Source organism: Protopterus annectens, chromosome 1.part0, assembly GCF_019279795.1.
Source record: "Protopterus annectens isolate FY-2018-M chromosome 1.part0, PAN1.0, whole genome shotgun sequence".
Taxonomy (NCBI): Eukaryota; Metazoa; Chordata; order Ceratodontiformes; family Protopteridae; genus Protopterus; species Protopterus annectens.
The window spans coordinates 139,085,291-139,110,173 of NC_056725.1; positions in this window are offsets into that span (position 1 = coordinate 139,085,291).

A 24,883-nucleotide genomic window follows, 5' to 3' on the forward strand; every position below is an offset into this window, starting at 1 on the left:
TTTACAGTGTTTTCTTTCATTTAAGAACACAAGCCTGTATTTTACATTTATATACACAAATGATAGAATTATGTATCAAATTCTATTTGACTAGGCTGGCAGCCTTCGCCCATCTTTCCCCAATCTTCACATCTCTTCCCCCTGGAGAACTCAAGCTAGTTTTTCAAGTGACCCTTGAGAAACACCGCTTGAGATGCTTAGGTCTATCTGGGTGTACCTTACCCCATTCCCTGTCTTGAGAGCCCATCTGCATTAGCATTGATACTCCCACTGCAGTGCTGCACTAACATATCATATGCTTGCAACCCCAGGCTCCACCTTAGCAACTTGGCATTTTGCTGACTGGCTCTGTTTAACCATGTTAGAGGGTTGTGATCTGTCATTACAGTGAATTTTCTTCCATACAGATAAGGTTGAATTTTCTGCAATGTCCACACTATAGCTAGACATTCCTTTTCTATGGCTGCATAGCATTCCTCCCTGGGTTGGAGCCCATGACTGAGATAAACCACTGGGTGCTCTTCCCCCTCTGAAGAAATCTGGCTAAGTACAGCCCCACCCCATGGTCAAAGCATCCACCTGCACAACAAATTCTTTGTGTAATCTGGACTGGCTAACACAGGGGGGTCTTTCCAAAGCTTCTTTAAGCTTCTGAAATGCCTGCTCACATGCTGGAGTCCACACTACCTTATCTGGCCTGTTCTTCCTTGTCAGGCCTGTGAGGGGAGCAGCTAGGGTACTATAACTAGGTACGAACCTTCTGTAGTACCCTGCTGTCCCTAAGAATGCCCTCACCTGCTTTTTGGTAACAGGTGCAGGCCATGCCTGAATAGCTTCCACTTTGGCAGATTCTGGCCTTATCTTACCACTCCCCACTCTATGTCCTAGGTAGGAGATCTCTGCCATACCCACCTGACATTTGCTCGGCTTAATGGTCAACGCTGTCCACTGTAGTCTGCCAGCACCTCCCTGACACGCTGAAGGTGCTCTGGCAGGAATGGCTGTAGATGGCAACATCATCTAGGTAAGCAAGGGCAAACCCTTCTGCTCCTGCTAGGATATTATCCACCAGCCTCTGGAAAGTCATTGGGGCATTCTTCATCCCAAAGGGCATCTTTGTAAACTCATACCAGCCAAAAGGTGGTCACAAATGCTGACTTCTCTCTAGCACTGGGAGTCAAGGGCATCTGCCAGTAACCCTTGGTAAGATCAATGGTTGTAAGATACTTAGCCCCACCCAGCTGCTCTAGGGCCTCATCTGTCCTAGGCATGGGGTAGGCATCTGACTCTGTGTGACTATTTCCTGTAATCCACATAGAACCTGGCGCTGCCATCCTTCTTTGGCACCAACACCACTGGTGAGGCCCAGGGACTGTTGGACTCTTGAATCACCCCTAGTTCCAACATATCCTGTGCCTCCTCCCTCAGAGTCTGTATGACTCTCTCAGGCACTCTATAGGGGGCCTGCCTAATAGGCCTTTGGGGTCCTGCATCCACCTGGTGCTGCACCAGGTGGGTGCTCCCTGGTTTCCCAGTGAACATGTCCCCAAATTATTGCAACACTGCTTAGATTTCTTGAACCTGGGTAGGAGATAGCTGCTGGCATATTGCTACCCCTTCCGCTGAGGTGTCAACCCGAGCCTCACTGAGGAGATTAGTCCCCAGATCTCCCTCAGACTCCTCCTGCAATCCACTGCAAATACTCAGCAAAAGGGCCTCCCTATAATGGTAAGGTTTCATCATGTTAACATGGTACAATTTGTGCCCCTGCCATCTGCCAAGCACTTCCACCATGTAATTAACATCACTTACCTTTCTTACCACCTTGTAGGGTTCCTCCCAAGCTGCTTGCATCTTGTTGTGTCTGACAGGAATGAGAACCATTACCTGCTGCCCCACAGCATATTCCCTAGCTCGAGCATTCCTGTCATACCACACTCCAACAATTATTCCTTAAGTTAAGACAATAGAAAGAATGTGTTCAGCCAGTTGCTTCGGCACCACCATTTAGATAATTGTAACATCAAAGAACATTTGAAATGCTTGGCTTGGTTTTCATTACAGCAGATGGCAATGTTGCAACAGTCTTGAAGTTCACATTTTACAGTGTTTTCTTTCATTTAAGAACACAAGCCTGTATTTTACATTTATATATACAAATGATAGAATTATGTATCAAATTCTATTTGACTATGCTGGCAGCCTTCGCCCATCTTTCCCCAATCTTCACATGCTTGATTATATATTAAATAAATTCAACTTAAATAAAGAATTATGGATAAATTTGCAAAACTGCAGATTTGCTATAGAAAGATGATTATCCTTGATGCAACTTTCCATTAAAAAGGAGATCCCAAAGCTTATACATTATTTCATACTATCAATTCACCACAATCCTCCTGAGAAAAATTATTTATCCAGAATTTATGAAATTATTAACACTAAAACAGATTTTTGCCAAGATAATTATTAGGATTATTTCCTAACTATAAATTGTTATTTCCCAAGTGAAACTGAGAATAAAATGGTACTTACATCCTCTTTGCAAACCACAAGGTCACTAAGATGGAAGTTATTCTCATGGAAATTCATGCATAAAGCCTTCATTACACTGCACAAAATAGAAATGATATCTGGTAAAAAAGTTGGCTGTTGGAGGTTTGATCTAGATATTATAGCTAATTGGCAACAAATGATTTGTGAATGTAATGTAATTAAACCTTTTTGGAATAATGTTAATTCATTCTTACAGGCTCTTTTTAATGATAACTTTCATTTAATCAAATCATTAATCTTTTTTAATACCCTTATTCCTTTATGTGTTAAGAAAATTGATTACCATCTTCTTTGATGCCTCCTAACAATTGCAAGAAAATTGATAACAAGAAATTGGAAAAGTAATACAAGCACAGCACTGAAAGAATTGTATAACATTGCAACTGAAACTTGTCATATGGAGATTTTAACAATCAAAGAAAGAAAAATTAAACAGAATTCTTCATTAAATTTGTGAATGAAACTCAAGAGACTACTGAACAAAAAGCCAACAAACTGATTTTTATATAAAGTTGTTGTATAACTCTTCTGTTTTTGTTTAATTGGTAGATACCTTTTAAATAGTTGTTTTGTTAGTTCTCTGTTTGTTTGTTTGTTTGCAATTGTTTATATCCTTGTTTCTGCATATGTAATTCCTAATTATGTAATTCTATGTTACTTAGTTATAATGTTAATAAAAACATTTATTAAAAATAAAACAAGGCAAGGTAATACCATTCATATTCTTTGCCCAAATAGAAGAAAGTGCTTTCTGAGGTGCCAGAACCCTTTTACTATTTTTAATAACATTTTAATGCATAACAAGTCTGTGTGTTTATATTTAATTATTGCTGTTAGTTTGTAGAGGTGTATAACTGTGTAGTACAGCAGAATACAAAAAAAAACTGAGTTGATACTGAGGTGCAACAGTTATCAAAAGTAGTCCTAAAAAGATAGCCAGGAGAAAGGTGAAAATTCCTTTTAGTTGTAGACCTGCTGAGTTATGTGCATGGACTGGCATTTAAAGATAACAGAATAATTGTACCTCCATGTCTAAAAAGGCAGATGCTGGCCAAAACACATCACACACATTTATATGCAATGACTGAGCAAGAGGAATTATGTTTTGGCCCAGCATGTCCACTCAGATCAATGAAACGGTCAGGTGTTTGGTTCATATGCAATATGCTGCAAAGGACTGTTTCTCAAGAAGAAATTATTCCATATGAAATACCAGAGTGAACCTACCTAAAAGTTATGATAGACTTTCTGCAATGTCAAAATGGGCAATACCTGTTATGCATTGACTACTACTCAACAATATTCTGAGTAAACCAAACTCAGAGAATGACAGCCAAGACTGTGATTATTGTTACCAAATACATTTTTGCCATACATTGAATATTAAAGACTGTTTCATCCAACAGTGATTCACAGTGTAAGAACTTGAAATTCCAGAGATTTGCCTTGGAATGGGAATTTCATTACATAAGTCCATATTGACTCATATATCATACCCAGGGGAGTTATCACCTACTCACATTTTGATGGGATACAGACTAAGGTCCAAGTTCCTTCCATCATAAATGTTTCTGCAACCTCTACAAATACTATGCCTCAAGGAATGATGGAAACATACACAGCACATCAAAAAATGTAACATACTGCATGAGAAAGAGACAAGCATTCACCCCTTCATCCAGGAGATATTGCAAGAACATTAGACCCAGTGGAAAAATTAGGAGGTACCTGGAAACTAGTGTACTGTGAACAGTGGAGACACAATGTTCACACATTGTTCGAATACCAGAATGTGTTCTGCTTAGATGGAATACATGCCATTTATACAAAACAACCTACACAAAGCTATAGGATTCACCACAAATGTTCTAAGAAACGAAGAAGAAAGGAGAGTAAAAAATTAATATTTTCTACAGCAAAAGGTCAGCTACCCCACAGCAACCAGGTATACATACTCTAGCCACTTGGCCTGCATTTAACACAATTTCTGTAATCTGCAATACAATGAAAAATTGTTATGTCAGGGCACCACTTCACACTGCTGTATTCTTTATACACCATAGGCACAGTTTGCCTATACTCAAAGATCTTAGATTCTTATTTTTATTAAAAGTGTTTTATACTCTGCAGTTCATCACTTGGTGGATTTTTATTCCATGGGCATGTAAAGCCTGTACAAAAGGTTTTGAGATCTCAAACTTTACTTACATTTTTCTTCCTACTTGTGCACATCCATGAGCTCTATCACTTGTTTCCACTGTAAGCTATTTCCCTGGATGCATGTATTGTTCAAAAATAGGAATCACCTAGTATAACTTTAAGTGACAACCTCCCCTGCAAATAAAATGGTCTGTCCTCAAGAGGAAGAAGAAGAACGGGGACTGATCACATTAATCATTTAAATGAGGCTCTTATAAGCAGGCACTGTACTTCTTTTTGCTACACAAGAGAAGATTAGCCTTTCATAATGTATTTCAGGAGCTATGAGACCCATACTAGTAGGCACAGCCTCTCATATTATAAGTAACAGACTGGAAAAAATAATGTAATCAGTCTTTCATAATTGGTTCTGAGGAATATGAACTGCACAGATGTAGACACAGCCACTCATATTACATGTGTTACAAAAAAGACTAATAATATCTGGTGATAACCTCATAAAAGCAGGCATTTTGAATGATCAAAATGTAAACCACAGTATTAGATGGACCTGATTAAGCTCAGGTGAAAGTGTTTTCTTAACTATAGCTCTATAATGGTATCTCATGATGTGTTGTCATATTTTGTTTGTTAACATAAAAATAATAACACTTTTAACTAAGAATGAGGTTCCACAGGCTGCTGAGCTGGTAAATCACATGGGTCTTTCAGGAATATTCAAATGAAGGACTAACCTCTAAGCTTTGGGATTGGCTCCTTGTTTTTCAATATCCCAGATTTTCCTCCAGTCAGCTCCACTGGACCCTCCCACCATTTTCTGTAACTGTCTTTAAATAACTGACCTGTTGAATGTAATGTATTAAAACAAGAACTATCATCCATCTACCTACTCAACTGAATAAAATACTTAAAACTTCAACAAGGCATCTTTATACCTCCCACAGTGAGAGTATCAGAGAAGGAGAGTCTCCTAGATCAACTAGCTAAAGTGATTTTATCTGGACTAATCTTTTGTACTCTGATTTTAGTCCTGTCACCCTCTGGGTCACAGGTGGGATACCAGATTTCACTCAAATTTGCCCTTTGGTTCACCTCGGTTTCCTTGTGAAGTAACTCTGAAGTAAATTTCTCTTCGGTTAAGCTCTGTCTCGGTTTCTTCATTATTTTTTAGTTTGAAGTGTATTTATCACATAGCAGACACCACAATTCCCATCATGAATACATGAGGTCTTCAAAATGTTGACATATGATAAGTATAAATCTTTCCAGTCAGCACAATGTAACTGAAACAGATAAACTGAATGTTTTTTTTTTAATTCTTCCTATCTTGATTCCTTCCATAATTATCTGCTTATTTAATTATGGAAATATTGTGGAAAATATGAAAATAATGCTACTTTTCATAACAGGTAACACATGTAGTACACGAAGTGCTGTGCATTTGTTTCATACAGTGCATGTATTGTTTCTTTTTCCTACCATACCTATTCACATGGTCTCACTCCACAGTATGTAACTGTCAGTTATGGAAATAAGAAGAAAAATATAACAATACTGCACACTAAATATGCATAAAGAACATAATAGACATTAAAAGATAATTTCACGAGATATATACACACAACCTCAGTCATTTATTTTTACCTGCCCTACAGGTTTATTTATTCTTTACAATAATTTGCGAGTTATTAATGTATGCAATATTTTATATATATATATATATATATATATATATATATATATATATATATATTTATATGGGTCCTATTTATTTTATCGACAGTACGGTTCATCGAACCGTACTTTGTCGAAATTACTTTAGCGAAAGTGCATTTTGTCGAACATGCACTTTCGCTAAAGTAAACAAATAAAAAGGAAAACATGCAGTTTGCATGTTGCCTTAGTTGTACATCAACATGTACTTTTGATGTACAATTAAGGAAAGTTTTGTTGAGATTGTAGTATAGTGGGGGTAAGGGAATATTCCCTTTTCCCCACTGTAGTACGATCTCGGAGTGAGAATATTAAAGTAGGGGGGTGTGGGGGTGCAAGGGAGCTTGCCCTCCTGCATAACACTGTTTAATGTGTTATTTTACTTTTTTTAGTTAGTTTTTGTTTTTTTATTCCGTGAAAGTGCATTTTCGATGGAATGCACTTTCGTGGAAGTGAGTTTGAGGAAGTACGGTTCGATGAACCATACTTTTGATTTAAAAATGTAGATCCATATATATATATATATATATATATATATCTACACCACCAAACATCTTATAACTAACAATATCATAATTTTGTTTCAGCGACTCTTGACACTTCATATAAAATAGAAAAGAAAATATGCAAACAGTATAAAACACAATAGAAAGAAAAAATTAACCCGCCCTACACATACATGCAAACATAAAAATCATCCCTTAAATAAAAAAGTCATCTTCTTTATCCCAACCCATTCTATTAGCCAGTATGTTTGTTTATTTATTGCCATTGTTTACCAGAAAAATTCAAAAAGCTAAAGAGTAACAATAATAGATGAAACAGAGTAATAAAAACAGAAACATAAAATAATACATGAAATAGAATCATAAAACAAATGCATATACCTGCACATGACTCTTGTATTTATCTGTTCTGCAAAACAGAAATATAGAAGGGGAACAGCCAAATATAAAGGTGAAACTAGTTTGTGTAGAATGGTACTTTTGTTGTGAGAATAGGTGTTAGAAAGTGTATTTATTTATTTATTTATCTTTCTATCTTTGTTTACTGGAGAAGTTTGACTGGGTAGTACCCATTTTCAGTGGAGGCCCGAGGAGAAAAACTCCATTTGTTTACATTGCATTATACTTAGTAACAGTTGAACACAGAGTATGTACACTTCTATTTGCATTTATACCCATACCATTGTTAGACATGCAGTACTTACATTTATACATTTGTGCAACTTAGTGGATTATATTGACAGCAGTTATGTATAAAAATTGTTTTGTCATTTCAATAATAGGTTAAACAGTATTCTGGATTTGGAGAGTATCATATGGTCAACACACTGTCTTAACATGGTGATGAGCAGGTACATAACCAGGATTCATTAAGATGTTGTTTAAGCAGTGGTTCAAAACTACTGAGTTTGTCGAAGAGTTTTATTTGTGTGGGGATACTATTCTAGAGTTCAGTGATGTATTGGGAGTAGAGTCTTCTGCAACATTATTTGACTTATTTGTGAGTAATCAGAAAGTGTTACTAGAATGAAAGTCTCTTGCTGGCAGTAGGGCAGTAATATGTTTTTTTGTTTTATTGTAGGGCATTTTTCTGGATGATGAATGAGTCTGTGTGCTGTAGTTAGTTGTGAATATGTTAGGTAGTTGTGCAGTTCAAGACAATTTAATTGCTTTAGGCTATGACAATGGTGGGTCCTATGAGGGAAATTGGTGGCAAATTTCACTATTTTATTAATGCAGGATGCAAGTTTCTTCCTTTGAGTATTGTTTAAGTTTCTTAGGACAGGAGCAGCATATAAGAGAGTTGGCAGTATGAATGTGGTGGCTGGAGTTTTTCTTGCAGTATCTGTAAGGAATCCATTTGATCCTATAAAGGGAGACTAGCTTCTTGTATGTAGATTTAATGGTGTGCAGTATATGCTGGCCATATCTGAGATTGTCATCTATTGTAACACCAAGAAGTTTACAGTGAGTTACAATTTCAAAGACAGTATTATTTGTTGACTTTATGGCAAAAGATTGCTTTTGATTTTGGCAACTTTTTGAGATAAAAAGTATTAACTTAGGTTTTGGGGGGTTGAGTAGGAGGTTTGATTCCTTGAGCCAGGTTTCTACAGAGGAGAAAGGTTTTTGGGTAATGTCTTGGAGCTTATTTATTGTAGAGGCTGCACATAGTAATGTTGTCATCTGCATACTGAACTAAATTAGCATGATGAGTGGAGGTATGAAGGTTATTAATAAATATATTAAATAGGAGAGGACCCAGCTTAAAGCATTGAGGGGCATCTATAGTAACTGGTTGAAAGGATGAGTAGCTTTGTTGCCATTTAATGGCTTGTTGCCTTCCAGACAGGTAACTAAGTAACCACAAAAAGGAATTTAATGAAAGTCCTATTGAGAAGAGCTGAATGAGTAGCTGTTGGTGTGACATAGTATCAAATGCCTTTGAAAGTCTAAGAATATGGTGAACACAAGCAGATCATTGTTTCTATGTTGGTTTATTACATTGCTAAAATGTAGTAGAGTAGCAGTGCTGCTGTGATGGGGCCTAAAGCAATGTTGTGTTTGTGAGAGCAGGTTATTTGAGGTTACGTATTCCATCACCTGCATATGGATGCATTTCTCTAATATTTTGGAGAAGGAGTTATTAAACTCTGTATGTAGATGGGCTGCCTTTGTGCAGTGGTATGATGTAGGGTTTTTTCCACAGTGATGGGATGTATCTTTCTACTATGGACCTATTCATTAGTATGGACACAGGGAAGGCTAAGCCATCTGCAGCCATTTTTAAATAGTCTGATGGTAGTTGGTCTACTGGTATGGAAGTAGTTTTTAGTTTAAGCAGCAACTTCATTGTGCACGAGGTGGGTACTGGAATAAAACTGAAGAGCTGTGGGTGGTTTTGGTTGGACAGGAGTAGAGAGAGGGGGCAGATGTATTAGTGTCCAAGAGAGATAATATTGATTGTATAAAGTACAAATTAAACTGTGTGGGAAAGAGTCTGTTGTATTATTCGTTTTTGGTGAGGGAGTGGTGGTCTTGCCATGGTGGAATAGTTTATTTAGTGATGACGAAAATTGCTTAAGATGCTTTTGATATTTGACTTGTAAGTTGGTATAGTATGTTTGCTTGTATTGTTTGACATGAATTTTTGCAAGATTTCTAAGATATCTAAATTGCTGGAAGGCATTTTGAGTTCTATTTTTATTTCTATTTTTTCCAGTTTTGCCAGGCTTTATCCCTTTTTAACATGAGTGTTTTTGTTTCTTTTGTTAGCCATGGTGCAGGGTTAGACTTTACTTTTTTATTAGGTACTATTTAAAGTGAATATAGTTAATCTCAGTAGAGATAGAGTGAGTATAGGAATAACTGTTATTGGAATTATTGACAAAATATTTTATTATGTACAATTTATTGACATGGGAGACAATACTGTACTGTCTCTTATATGAATATATATGCAACCTACATTTCCTCTTTGATGTTCCAAAGTCTAAAACATAACAAATAGGAGCAAGTCAGAAGCAACACTGTGTAATAGGGAAGGCCAAAGGCACTGACACCCTTGTGGTCCAGGTTGTAGCCGAAAAGGGTCTGAGAAAGACTAGTTCACTGACCCACTTATCAATCAAACAAACAAATAAATATTACTAAGAAAAGATATGTACAGTTCTGTCTTCCTCCAACCCTTCACCTACAACATTTTATTAAGAGAATTGTGAAAATATAAATTATATTGCTAAAAAAATGAGTTAAAAGTGAGTACTAAATAACAATCTATGTCTCCACCTCTGAGCTTAACTTTACTGAATATTTACCATAACAAGCAGCATTGAATCTCTTGGCATTTGGTGTGCCTACTGTTTTAGTGAAGTTTTTTTTATGTTCTCTCACTCTGTTATGGATTGCATTGCATTGTCCTCTTTGAAAGGTAAACCTTCACACAAAAACCCACATAAATGCACAGTGCAATAAGGTACAGATTCTCCAGGTGCAGGACTAAACAACATTTGTCACATGGTTCTTTAATGCAGCGCCAGACACCAAAAGTTCATATTTCTATCTACCACCGCCACATAATGCTTCAGTTCCTACAAGAACACATCACAGTTAATTTTATGTAGGCAAACACAGTCAAACTAGTGTCATTCTGTCTGCCCTACTTTAATATTGCACTGTCAGACCACCAACTTATTTTATTCATTTATCTGACAGAATACATCCATTGTACAGTCTTTATTTTCAAATCTTAGCACCATCTGCCCAGTGCTACTGGGTATGCCAAATAATGTCAGAATAAATAACAATAACATCTGACCAGCAGTTCTATATAGTATCTCAAATTTGACCTATCTGCACTTCAATTCCTCAAGTGTATGAGGCCATTTCCTTTTAAATGGAGTGCAAGGTTGTAAGGGCTTTCACCAGGCTCCTTCTGCTTTTGAAGGAAAATAAATAGTACTAGACCATACAAATTAATTTATAATTGCCTATTTTTTCAATCATATTTCTCTCTTAAGCAGCTAGAAATTTTCCAGCATGCCAAATTGTTCCCCTACACCAGTGCTATGTAATCTAATCAGCTGACATGCTTTAGTCAGCATGAATGGCTACAGTAGTTGGATATCGTAACTACTAAGTTTTGCCCTGCAGAAGTACAAATCAGGGAATGCTGCACAGCAGTCCACTTCTGGCAACCACAGCACAATGATGTTTGTGACCTTAGTGGCTTAAAGCCATCTGTCCAACATTATTTGAACTATTATCCTTTCAAATGAAAAAGTACAGTGCTAAAGCCACGAAACAATGCTATGCAGTACACATAAAACGTCATCACTTTACTTTCTCTAACTGTACATTGATACAGAAAAATTTATTAGTTGGTTAATGTTCTTCTCTCAGTAACTACAGTAGATTATTGCATTCCTCTTGGCGCATTTACAAATAGATTCAGTATCTGCAAAGTTGTGTGAACAAATGCAGGTATTTCAAAAAATTCTAATTACATAGATAATTTTTTTATGGATAATACCTAAAGAAACATATATGTATGCAAATAAAAATAATGACAAAATAGGAAAAATGTATGTAAGAATGGATAGCATGAAAGTAGCAGTACAGGAGAGAAAAGAACACCAGCATTGAGTTTTGTGAGATGCTTAGAATGTAGGGCAACTGTATCAGGGACTGTTTGGGGGCAAAAAATATAGGATCTACAAGAGAATATGGGAGCATCATATAGGACTGTGAGAGGAAGGACTGTACTTGATGATTCACTCAAGTCAGAAAGGACAGAGTGAGACTGAATGTATGGAGGTGAAAGGAGACCAGTAGAGATAAAGGATTGAGAAAAGTATGGCGAAACAAATAAAGAAAAAGGGGAAAATTAGGTATATGTTGTCAAAAGAGTACAAGCAAGTGAGGTAACACAGGTTAAGATGAAGAGAGAAAGTAGAAGATGCAGCATGGAGCGTGAAGTCCAGATAGACAGACAGACGGAAACAAGACTGACAAGTAATTAAGGAAGAGAGAGCCAGAAGTAGTCTTACAGGAAACAAAACCACAAGAAAAGTAAGTGTAAAGAGAACAGGAAGGTGCACTTAGATGAGTCAAGGCTGAAAGGACTAGCGGAGAGGATTTGAGGATGTTGGTTTTTATTTAGTGGGTAATATTTGATTGATCATGTATAAAAGTTTTTTTATTTTTAACTTGCAGTCTTGTTATTTATGGTATAGTCCCTTTAAATGTTAATTACTTTTAACATGTGTTTGTAAAGGGAGATGTATATATGGGTGAGGTGTTGTTTGCTCTGTTTGTCTGAAGAAGTTCAGCTATCAGTTGAACGAAAAGCTTTGTAGAAATAAATTGTTGCTCAACAAGTTTGACTTCAGTTCTGCTCTTGCCTGGAGTTCCTTTGGAGATTTCTTGGTGTGTGTTCCAGTGTGCCTTGTGGATTTAATTAACAGTGGAGAGGATGACAGTAAGGATAGGATAAAGGTAATTTTCAGCATAGAGAGGAGTCATGCAGTGCAGGCAGGAAGAACGGCTGAAGAAGCTAAAATTGGAGCAAACAAGAATGCAGAGACAGAAGGGGCAGTGGCAGGGAGAATGGAGAAAAAGTCAGTTTTGGGCAGAAATTGGGAACAGAGACTCAATAACCAAGGGGATTAATTTAAGAGCCATGTCAACAGAAAGAATAAGTTAGTTTATGGTCAAACCATCCACAAGGCTTAAACTTAGAAAACATGGGAAGAGGTTACCAAGGGCAAGGGCACAGTGCATGCTATAATGTATGAAAGAACCAATGATCTGCCAGAGGAGACAATGGATGTATTAGCAAGCATGGCCCGAGAAATGGCAGACAGACATTAGTATGGACAGTGGACATAGCACTCTCAAAAGATGTACCTGTATTATCAGACTTAGCCCTGAGGAAAGACATAATTCAGAAGTAGAATGACTGCCTTAGTAGCTGAAAAGGGTTTAGGACTGGTAGGAGGCTGGCAGGAGATGTAGCAGACAGGCTATTTCCATATGAGGGATGGGTTCCTTTGAGCCCAGAAAGAACAGCATTGCATAGAGCAAGCTTGGAATGAGATATGTCAATGATCATACCTTTAAACAAAGAATGCAGTAAGGGATTTACAAAGACAGAAGGGGGTGGGAGTATTCATGCAGCAGAAAGAAGGGACATGTACACACAATGTAGAAAATGAACATATAAGGGTGAGTCAGACTACAGCTGAGTAATATTACTATACAGTAGGAGCCCAGGTAAGAAAGTGAGGATACTGCCAGCAGTTATACAGGAGAGGATATGGGACACTGCTGATATGTGAAATATATGGGATACTAACGAGAGGGGGTGGAGCATGTAGGTGCCTGCTTATTGGCTGTTCAAGAATAACAAAGAAGGAAGGGATAAGGATAAAGTAGTGATTTGCAAAAAGGACTTTATTGAATGCAAGGACAGAAAGGTAGAGGACCTCTACTTCCATGAAGGCATAAAAGGAATGCTCAGGGTCAAAGCTGAGGAAAAGTAGAAGTGTTGATAGGTCAGTATTTTATTAGCCTCCAGACAGTTAAAGAAAAGTGGATGAAAGACTGGAGGTCAATAAAACGTAAAGGGGTAGAAAGAAGTAGATGACAGTTGAAAAGTTCTGAATTTGCCATAAAGAAGCTGGGAGATTCAGAGTTCCAAGGTAATAATGGAGTGGAAGCTAGTTAAGGTCTGGCACATGATTGTTACAGAAAAGGCAGAGCTATGAATGTGTCCTTAAATAAAATACAGAAAGTTATGGATGTACAGGTGTAGGTACTTACTGTTACCCAAGAGTGATCATCACAATGTGTAGCTATAAGTAGGTGGGAAGGTTAAAAATACAAAGATAAAAATAATAGTGTCAGGTTTTAAGGGAGTAGATAATGATGAGCTGATAGAGAGGGTGCAAGATAAGTTAGGGGACTTGAGGCAATTAAGGGACTGAGTAAGTTGTAGAAATAGGTCAGGTAACTAATATTAATGGTTATGGACAAGACTAGTTGGCATAATGGTTAAGGTCTTTGCTTCCCATGCACAAGGTACAAGGTTTGATCCTGACGCTCTGGCCAATGCCTGTTTGGAGTTTGCATGTTCTCCCTGTGTCTTAGTGGGGTTCTTCCCATCTCCAGAAAACATGCTGAGTGTTTCCATCTCAGACTCACCAAAGAACAGACCTATGGTCAGCAGCACATAACCTGCATGGTTCCTCAGAGGGGGAAGAGTTGTATAGATCAGCCACTTGGGCATCTACTCTGATGTGCAGTATCCTCAAGATAGGAGAACCTGGATCACAGAATGCACTCCATGGAAGGGAAAGCCACTCAGCGGTGTAAAATATGGCTCTAGGTGCTTCCATCATGTTGACTTATGTCGCCAAATGGTCCAGTCTACACCAGGGACCCAAGCTAATGGTGGGAGGGATGTATGTTCCCCTATTGGCCACTGTGTGGCCCATAAAGCCCAGCTGTGCCCCCCATAAAGTCCAGCCCTGGGTCAATAAGCTACTAGCTGGCCAATATCCAGCTGGACATAAAACCAATCAACCAAACACCACGATCTAAGAATTGCTGCACTCAATTTAGGTTTACTGACAGGATGCATCTTAGAAGTAGATGACATGATAGTAAGGAGGAACCCATGAATCCAGGAACCAAGATGGAAGGGCCATGTGGCAAAGAATCCAGCGTCTACTACTCAGCTGGAGGACAAGCTAGAAATGGTGTGGGCGGCTTCAGAAGACAGTGAGGGATATCATCAGAATTAGTGACATACTCATGGCAATCAGACTCCAACCTAATGATAGTGCAGTATTCATACAGCAGGGTTGTGATAGTGAGGAAAAGGGTGCATTCAGACAGCAGTTGCAGGACTCATTGGTGTTGATAATGAGTGACTTGAATGTAAATATCGGGAGAGACAGAACAGGATATGAGGACTGCTGAGACCCACATGGGTGGGGCAACAGGAATAAAGAAGGAGAGGCCATTCTAGACTTCTATGGTTCAGACAGCAAGACAGTCACAAGAGCACATACAAGAGTGGCCAATATGCAAGTCAAGTAGGCTTCCTAGAAAGGAAAGGGCACTGGGGTAGAATCAGTGATTGCAAAGTCATCCCCAGTGAGTCTGCTGGCCCACAGCATAAAGTGCAAGCAGTGCTCACAGAAGACTCTAAGATCAACAGTGACTAGGCTGAAGACCTGGAAGCTGACAAGAGAAAGAGCACAACAGTTCAAGGAATTACTCTGGGCTCTAGCACCACAAGCAGAAGAAGAAGAGGAAATAGGTGGAGTTGAAGAAAAATGGCAGCACCTCAAAGCAGCATGTGTGAGGACTATAGAACAGATTGGCTGAGCCAGGTATGGAAATAAGGTACATAAGGAAAGCTGGTGGTAGTGGAATGCAGGCGTCAAGGAAATTATCAAAAGAACGAAGCAGTACAGGTGGGAGATAGAAAAGACAGACCAGGCTAAGAAGGAATACTAGATGGCTAACAAAGAGACTAAAAAATGAGTTGCAGTAGCAAAGAACAAGGCATTAGAGGCACTCTACCAACTACTGGAAAGTGACTCAGTAGATGGTGCAAAGAAACTAAGTCAGGTTGCAAGGCAAATACAGAAAAATAAAGAAGTCAGTCGGGCACCCCTCATAAGGGATGCCAGCAACAACCTGCTCACTAGTCCACAGGACACCAAAGGCAGGTGTAAGGAGTACTTCCAGCAGCTGCAGAATGAAGAAAACCTCAAAGAAGCTGTAGTGCCCCATGAGAGAAGAGGAGGAACCCCCACAGAACTAAAGAAAATAAAGTCAGGGAAAGCGGTAGGCTCAGATAAGTTCACAGCAGATATGACAAGCAGGTTGGGTGAGACGCGGAGAAATAGCTCCTGAGATTACTGATAACAGTGTGAAGAGAAAGGCATATACCAAATGACTGGATAATAAGCATACTAGTGCCAGTATTCAAGAATAAAGGGGCATAAGCAATTGTGGGCAGTACAAAGATATCAAACTCTGGTCGCATTACATGAAAGTTCTAGACACTGTGATTGATAAATGAACACACAAGGTAGTAGAAAGTAAGATGGAAGATGAGTAGTTCAGATTCAGATCAGGATGCAGCACAACTGACCTGGTGTTTTCAGTGAGACAGATAGTTGAGAAGAAGAGAGAGAGATGAAAAAAAGAGTCCAACTGGGCATTCCTTGACTTGGAGAAAACGTATGACAAGGTCCCAAGATAGCTGATTTGGGCAGTCCTGTGGTGGTTCAAAGTTCTAGAAACATTGGTAGAATTAATGCAAGCTATGTACAAGGACCCAATGACTCAAGCATGAAAAGTGTTCTGCCTCACAGAGGCGTTCCCAGTGGGAGTGGGTGCATCAGTGTTCAGCTCTGAACTCACTGCTGTTCATACTGGTGATGAACTTCATTAGCAAATAAATCAGAGGGTCCAATCAAAAATTTACTGTATGCAGATGATGTGGCATTACAGGCAGAGTCTGAGGAAGAACTTCAACAGAGAATAGACGAATGGAATGCAAAACTGAAGCCACATGGGATGAAACTGAGTACAAATACAACAGTGGTAATGGCAGCAAACGGGGGAAATGAGAAGAAGATGAGAACTGAGATAGAAAGGAAAATAATGGAGCAGGTTAACAGCTTATCTGGGAGGGGTGGTTGGTTGTGGAGCAGAGAAGTCTGAATGAGGAGGTCAAAGCTAGAATCATAGAGGCTGCAGTCAACTGACAGAGAGTGTCAGGTATAGTATATAACAGAAGAATGCCATAGAAGCTGAAAAGTAAGGTATACAAAACAGTGGTGCGACCAGTGCTACTGTGCGGTACAGAAACCTGAGCAGTATAGGCAAAGCAATTGAGGAAGCTAGAGGTAATGGAGATTAAGTGCCTGAGACAGGTGGTAGGATGCACACTGTTTGACAGACAAAGAAAGGAGGACATAAGAGCAGAAGCTAAAGTATTCCACTTGCAGAAAATGTCAAAGAGAACAGATTATGGTGGTTTGCACATGTGCAGAAAAGCAGAAGACAATCTGGTGAAAATATTTGGGACAGGCAGGACGAAGGCAAGAGGAAGCAAGAGTGTACAGCAAAGAGGTGGATGGATTGTTTGAATGATGACCTGTGACAGTCAGACATGAACATCAAAGAAGGCAGGACAGTGGCTTTGAATAGAGAGAGAGATGGCAACAGTTGGTATTGGTATGACATCCTGACCCCATATAGAAAAATGGGAAAAGGGGGAGGTTGATGCTGCTGCTGATGATGATGATGGTGGACAAGTGTCTGAGGAAGACACAAAAAGACAAAAAGCAGGAAAGTCCGATGTGGCTACATAGGAAAGCAAGTCTAACAACTGAGGCAAAAGACAGAGCATACAAAAGGTGAGCAAAAGGGCCTGAAGTGGTGGTAGAAACATAATATAAGGAGCAAAAAGAAGGACAGCAAAGGATGTGAAGAAAGCAAAGGCAGAAACTGAAACTGAGTTGGAAAAATAGACCAAGAAAAGATCAAAATATTTATTATTTATATCACAGAAAGGATGAAAAGGGAAAGACATGGCCATGCTGAACAAAAATGGAAAAGAGCGCACATAAGACTGGGAGGAAAAAACAGAGATGTTGAATAAATACTGCAGATCAGCCATCACAATGGAAAGCCAGAGGATGGGGTCCACTGGGAAGGAGGTAAGGAAATCTGGGAAGAACAGTGGATAGAAAGCCAAATAAAGTGGGAGGAAGTAGGGAGAAAAATAACTGCTCTTAAAGAGAGACAAAACTGCAAAGATGAGATGAACTGCCTCATAGAATCCTCAGAAATCTGGCCAATGTGCAGCAGGTCCCCTGATGGAGATTTTCAAAAGATCACTGGCTACTAGAGAAATGCATGAAGGTTATGCAGCAGTAAATCTGGTACATTATAAACACAGGAACAAGAAAAAAGCAGGAAATTGCAAACCTGTTAGTCTAACACCAGTGACATGGAACGTAATTCAGAAGATTTTGATGGAAAGGCTGGATGATCCCCTAGAGGACAAAAGTCTCCAGAACACCAGCTGACATGGTTTCATTGGTAGAAGGAGATGTAAGCCAAATCTGGTCCAGTTTTATGACTGGGTTACAGAAGAACTTGATGGGGGAGTATGAGTAGATGTAGTTTGCTTGGGCTTCGGCATGAGTAAACAATGCATTGCCAAATAAGTGGCTGCTAGGTTTTGGGGTAGAACAAGTAATGAGGAAATGGACTGCTCAATATCTAGACCTAGGTTATAGGGTTATGGTGAAAGGGACAATGTCAGGAAATTGAGTGCCACAGGCATCTATCCTGGATAGAGTACTCTTCATTGTTTTTATCTCAGATCCACACTGTATGAATAACTAGTGTATACAGTGTCACAGACAAAGTAGTATACATTCAAGTGGAATAACAACTATCCTTGAATAGTTTCCCCATTCAGTTATCCAAGATTTAAATCTCAACACAGCACTGAAATTTCCCTCCTGTAGATAACTAGGACTCCCAAATGTTGGAAAATGACCTGACTTATTCCATCTTCATCCTTCTTGTTCTGTGTTTGAGATTTGATACGTTATGCTACTGCATCATAAAGAAAACTAAATGCCGCAAAACAAACCGAACTTGAAAAAGGAGCTGACAAGATGATAAACCTCAGAGGATGCACCAATTCCAGACATAGTGATGCTGATAAACTGCAAGTTAAAATTTTATTTTAAGCTCAACAAAAATAGGCTTTTCATCAGTGTCCCACACCAACTTCATTAGAAAAACAAACAACACATTCCAACTTACACCTTAATAAAAGTTTCATAAATCACATGACTACTTAGCAATTAAGCCAATACATTCACAACACCTGCTCAAACCCTTCCCTGAGAACTCAACCTTACTGAACAAGCAGTAAAAGGAATATCCATACTTTTGTAAGCCATGCTGAAATAGATCAAAAATAAATGAAGAAATTAAAATGGATGCAATCTACAAAATTAAATACAATAAAATTACCTGACCAAACTTCTTAATTTTAAAATACAAGAAATGGATAACATTCCATTTAAGCCTGGATAATGATAAGCTTCTAGTTTTAGCTGCAAAATAAATTACTTTTGTTCTAAAAGTAACGTATCTGGACCCCCCTATTGGAAGGAACTACCTGATCAATGACTGAAAAAGAAAATTCATGACCCAGGTATTCCTTAACATGCCTGGCAAGCACATTCTCCATCTTCTCTTTTTTGATAGCATAAAGGTGTTCATAAAGGCGTTCCTGAAGTTTCCTATCAGTTTTTCCTATATAAAACACCGGGCATGAAGAGCATCTAGCCAAATATACCGCATGTGAACTGGTGCAGTTAAATCTACCCCTGGTGGGGTATTTGGTCTCCCCAATACTAAAATAGGTCCTTGCTTTAATAAACCTACAGTATTTACACATATTGCATTTGTACAGCCCCCTAATCGGGGCATGATTCGGTTTCATCTGTAGAATACTCTTCAGATTCAACCCCCTGCTAAACACCACCTTGGGTGTGATCTCAAACTGTGAGTTACCTTGCATGTCTAATCGTAAAATACTCCAATTTTTCTTTATGATGGATGAAATGTCCCCTGCATCAACACTGAAAGTTGTAATAAAACTGCAAAGGTAATTCACATGGGCTTGCATATGGGATGGCTCGGGGTTCTGGGGTGCTACATTATTACCCAAAATTGGTATGTAGAACCCATTCTTCCTCTTACCGCAAACTTCCTTGACCAATTCAGATATGAGATGGTCCGGGTATCCCCTGTTCAAAAAAGGCCACGAATAAACTCACATTCTTCAAGGAAGTCGCTGAACTTAGACGCCATCCTCGCCACCCTCACCAACTGCCCCTTTACTATCGACCTCTTCTGATGGAAGGGGTGACTGCTCTCAAAATGTAAATAACTGTTAGAAAAAGTTACTTTACGATGAATTTTGGCAGTAAAACAACCTAGAGGGATATCCTTAAATAACTCCACATCTAAGTAAGAGATCCTCTCCTTAGAAAAATTGAATGTAAATTTCAAAAAACTGGTGGAGGTATTAAAACTATCTAACAGTGTCTCAGCCACTTCCCTCTCCCCCTGTAGGATGATAAAAATATCATCCAAGAATCTAGTGTAAAGCAGGGTTTTCTCCTGAATGATAGAATTAGGGAAAACAAACTCTCTCTCCCAGTAAGTCATCACCAAACTGGCAACGCTGGCCCCACAAGGAGACCCCATAGGGATCCCCATTAATTGGTTGAACCAACGATTGTTAAAGGAGAAAAAATTACAGGTCAGAATGATGTCCAATAACTCCCTCACCATCAAAATGTCCCCAGCAGGTGCCTGTTTAATGGTCATGATAGCTTCAATCCATTCTAACGCTATGGAATGAGGGATGGAAGAGTACAAATCAATAACATTGATTGTCAAGAAATTACTCTCCCCTGTACAAGGAGTATGATTAACCCTCTCAAGAAATGACCAGGAGTCTTTAGAAATGTGGGACTCACTGGACACATACTTTTTCAAAATTGTGTCCACCACCTTTGCCCCAGCATAAGTCACACTGCCCCTTGCACTCACCAATTGGTGCATGGGGGGGGGTCATGCACATTCTTATGAATCTTTGGATTGCCAAACAGGACAGGTATCCTGGGGTTAGGGGTACAGATATAGTTAAAAACTTCCACAATAATGACTCCATTAATGAAGATGTCATTGAAATAAGTACAGACCCTGGTCACACTCTGATTCAACTCATTTTTCGAAACCTCCCTATAGGTTTCAGATGCCAGAATATTTTCCATTCTCTGAATGTAATCTACCTCTTCCATCACTACCAGTCCTCCCCCCTTGTCTGGCTGCATAACCCTCACAGAAGAGTTGGTTAACAATTCTAAAAGACACTTTTCATCTTTGTTGATATTATAAGGGCCAATTCGTTTACATTTCAATAAATGACGAATGTCTAAATCACACAGTCATTCAAAAAGACAAAGAGAATGATGTAAAGGGGGATTAAATGTACTTTGAACGTGAAAATCCTTCGGCATCATGACCTGATCACCAAAAATAAGCTGGAAATTAAGCTTTCTAATAAAAAGCTTGAAGTCAGTCAAGGTATTGGCCACATCTGCCCTCCTACTGGGTACAGATGTCAAACCCTTAGCCAGGAGATCCACCAATGGTGGGGTAAAAACAAACCCTGAATAGTTGTAAATCTTAAAGCCCTTTCCAGTGTTGGTAACAATCTGAGACAGGCTCATTACTGGGGATACTGTAGAAAAGACAGGCAAACCTAATTCCTCCTCCTGGTTCTGTATCTCTGCCTCCTCCCCGGGGAGGGTTGATGGGATGAGGCATTGTCCTGAAAATTTTGATCCTCGGCCTCTGGTACTAAATCAGATGGTTGGTTCCGAGAAGACAACCGGTCACTGTGCCGAGTCTGGTTCTGTTGGACTGAACCACCAGGAGCATCCACCTCATTCCCAAATGATGACCTGTTGGTCCTAGAAGTATCTATAGCTGGTGTAGGACCGAAGGAAAAGGCAGCTGGAGATAAGAAATTGTCTTGGGATCTGGGTGGTTTGGGATAAGCCACCCCCTCCCTATAAGCCTTCAAGTCCCTCTGAAGTTTCCTAATTTTATTAGAATTGATTTTATGCAATTGCTGATTGATGCTGGTGAAAATACAGTCATAATTGTATCTATATCTGGTAAAGTTAGAATCATGTCTTACAGCCTCATCCAGCACGGTAAGCTCCCCAGACAATACACTGATGGCCTCTTTATAATGTTTACAAATCAAATTGAGTAATTCAAAGCCGTGTCTATCGAACAGCAAAAGTAAATCCTTGTGGAAGGCAGAGCCTTCCTCTAATCCTGTAGGATACTGCCAGGATCTGAGCCCCTTGGGAACCACGTTGGACCGCTGGCACTCCTAGAAGTAAGCTACTTCCAGCTGTAACTTCCTCATCTTTATTAATTTATGGTCAAACATATTTAATTTCTGTGCCAAATCCACTTCCCCTAAAGAGCCTGGATGACTAGGGCTCTCCTCTGATACTTTGTTGAAAAAAAATGGCCGATTTAACCAACTGTTTAAATTAGACTGTACCTGGCCTTGCAACGAATGACTTATCCCCGTTGCTTCAATTATACCGACTCCATCCGGTCTGCTGGTATCCAAATGCGGTGAAGCAGCACAAACTCTACAGTCAGCCCGTGTCGATCTATTCTGCAGTTGTTCACCAATCGCATTCGCACCACAAACATCCATTGCTGTAACTGACAAATGGAAAAGTTGAGCCACAGTAAGGTTGGAAGAAGGAGTCCACCCCTGGAGAATGTCACTGCGAAACAAAGGCTGCGAGGACCCCACCAAATCTTCCATATGTCGTGAAAGAGAATCAACCTTCTGGGTGAGCAGATTGATCAAAACAGTTAAATCTCCAGCTTCCACCTGTGGGGAAGGCTCAGGTTGTACGTCAGCCATGGCTCCCAAACCACAACAACCACAAAGAAAACTAAATGCCGCAAAACAAAACAAACTTGAAAAAGAAGCCGGCAATACGATAAACCTCAGCAGATGCACCAATTCCAGACACAGTGATGCTGATAAACTGCAAGTTAAAATTTTATTTTAAGTTCAACAAAAATAGGCTTTTCGTCAGTGTCCCACACCAACTTCATCAGAAAAACAAACAACACATTCCAACTTACGCCTTAATAAAAGGCTCATAAATCACATGACTACTTAGCAATTAAGCAAATACATTCACACCTGCTCAAACCCTTCCCTGAGAACTCAACCTTACTGAACAAGCAGTAAAAGGAATATCCATACTTTTGTAAGCCATGCTGAAATAGATAAAAAATGCCAGAAAAAACAGTGATCATTTCACTGTATTTCTTCAACAGCCCTTGACTTGTTTGCTGCTTACATTTTTGGGGTACTCACACTAGGTAGTCTGGTATTAATTTATCAGGGATCAACCATCTTTTTTGTTGTAAACTCCAACAAGACAACAGCAGTCGGGCTATAAATAGAGGAAAAACATTCCACAGAAAAGCAAATCAAAGTTGGTCAAGGATTTCAACTCCAGTAGTGGTAAAATAATGAACAATGCATGTCAACAATATCTAAACAGAAATAAAGGGAATGATTCAAAATACCCAAACTACTGGACAAGAATTATTATTTAGATATAATACAAAACTGCAGCTACTGCTTTTGTTTGAAATCACTCCAACATTCCATGACTGGAGCCGCACATTGATATCTATGGAATTACATGCAACCAGTCAGCAAGTAATCCAGACTGAAGTTGCACCAATCAGAACAGGTGGTTAGAGATCTTCATTTATAATGAATAATTATAATGATAAGGAGCTAGTGAGTACTTATACATCCTTATTTTTTGACAGACGGCTAGCTTGTTTTCTATACTGTTTGGACCAGTGCTAAATTTTAGAATGAGATATACAAGACCTTCCAAGAACTATAACAAGTCATTATCAAATCTTGAATCCCAACTCTTTGCATAAGCTGCTGGATGTATGCTCAAGGAGACACCTGTCAGGTCCCTGTGCTCATTTATTATGTTTTCCCAGTTTTCACCAAAGGAAATCAAACCATGTGAATGTGCGTCCCCTTCTCCCTAGTACGAGGCATGCCCATTCTCCTTGTCTGTTCTGTCAAGTGCCTGAGTCAAGATTCAACACAGATCACACACAGGCCATAGTCAGGATTGTATCACTCTATCCCAATGGAGCAATTTTAGCAACTTAACATATATATATATATATATATATATATATATATATATATATATATATATATATATATACTTCCACTGGGAAATGCCATACAAAAGAAGTGGCTACAATACCACTGCTGTGCAAATAATATCTAATCGCACCTTTCCATACCCCAGGAGTGAGTGTTGAATTTTATTATCATAGAAGACTATTTGGAGTCTTTTGCATGCTGGATAAATCATGATCACCTGATGCTTAATATGTAAAAAAAGGTAGATATGATTTTCCATGCAACAGTTTGATCTTCAATTGTTCTGTTTTTTACTGATATATTTTATGCAGGAAATAGCTGGAGTTTATGAGCTGAGGGCAAAATCTGATTTTAAACATTGTCAACAATGAAGTGTCTGCTATCCTGACGTCTTCTTGATAAAACACCTGACCACTTCCAGTAATCAGATGACAATGATACATGAAAGGGTCTTCTCACCTTGATTTGTTTATTTCAGATGTGGATCTTGGTTTCCATTAATGGGTTCAGAACTTAGTGACCAGGATGTTAACATATGACCACGCCAGCCTTGTAAGTCAGAATGTGCCACACTTACCAATGTTAAATTAGCTTTTAAGATCTTGCTTTGCACCTGATGGACTTCACTTACAATTATTAAAAAGGAAATTTCTCATTCCTATAGTGTTTTTAGACCTCTTCAGATTAAAAAAATCTAAAAAATATGCAGGATGAATGACAGAAAACTGAACAATAAAATGGGTGATTTAGACGTTTTCCCTTGCTAGAAGGATATCGATATCTATATGATTACCAAAGCCTTGTTTAAAGTTCCAAAATGCATGCCACAAATTCAAGTATATACCTCCTTTCATGGAGGCAGATCTGACAGAATAGAAGGCAGTGTCTCAATATTTGTAGAAGAATATCTAAAAACTAAATTACTCATGCAATAATAAATATCACTGGTATTGGACGCAGAGCTATAAATAATATATAGTGTATATTTATTTTACTTACAGAGGATGAGGATTTCCTGACCAAACTCCAGGAAGTAAAAATCAATGATTGTACAATCCTTATAGGG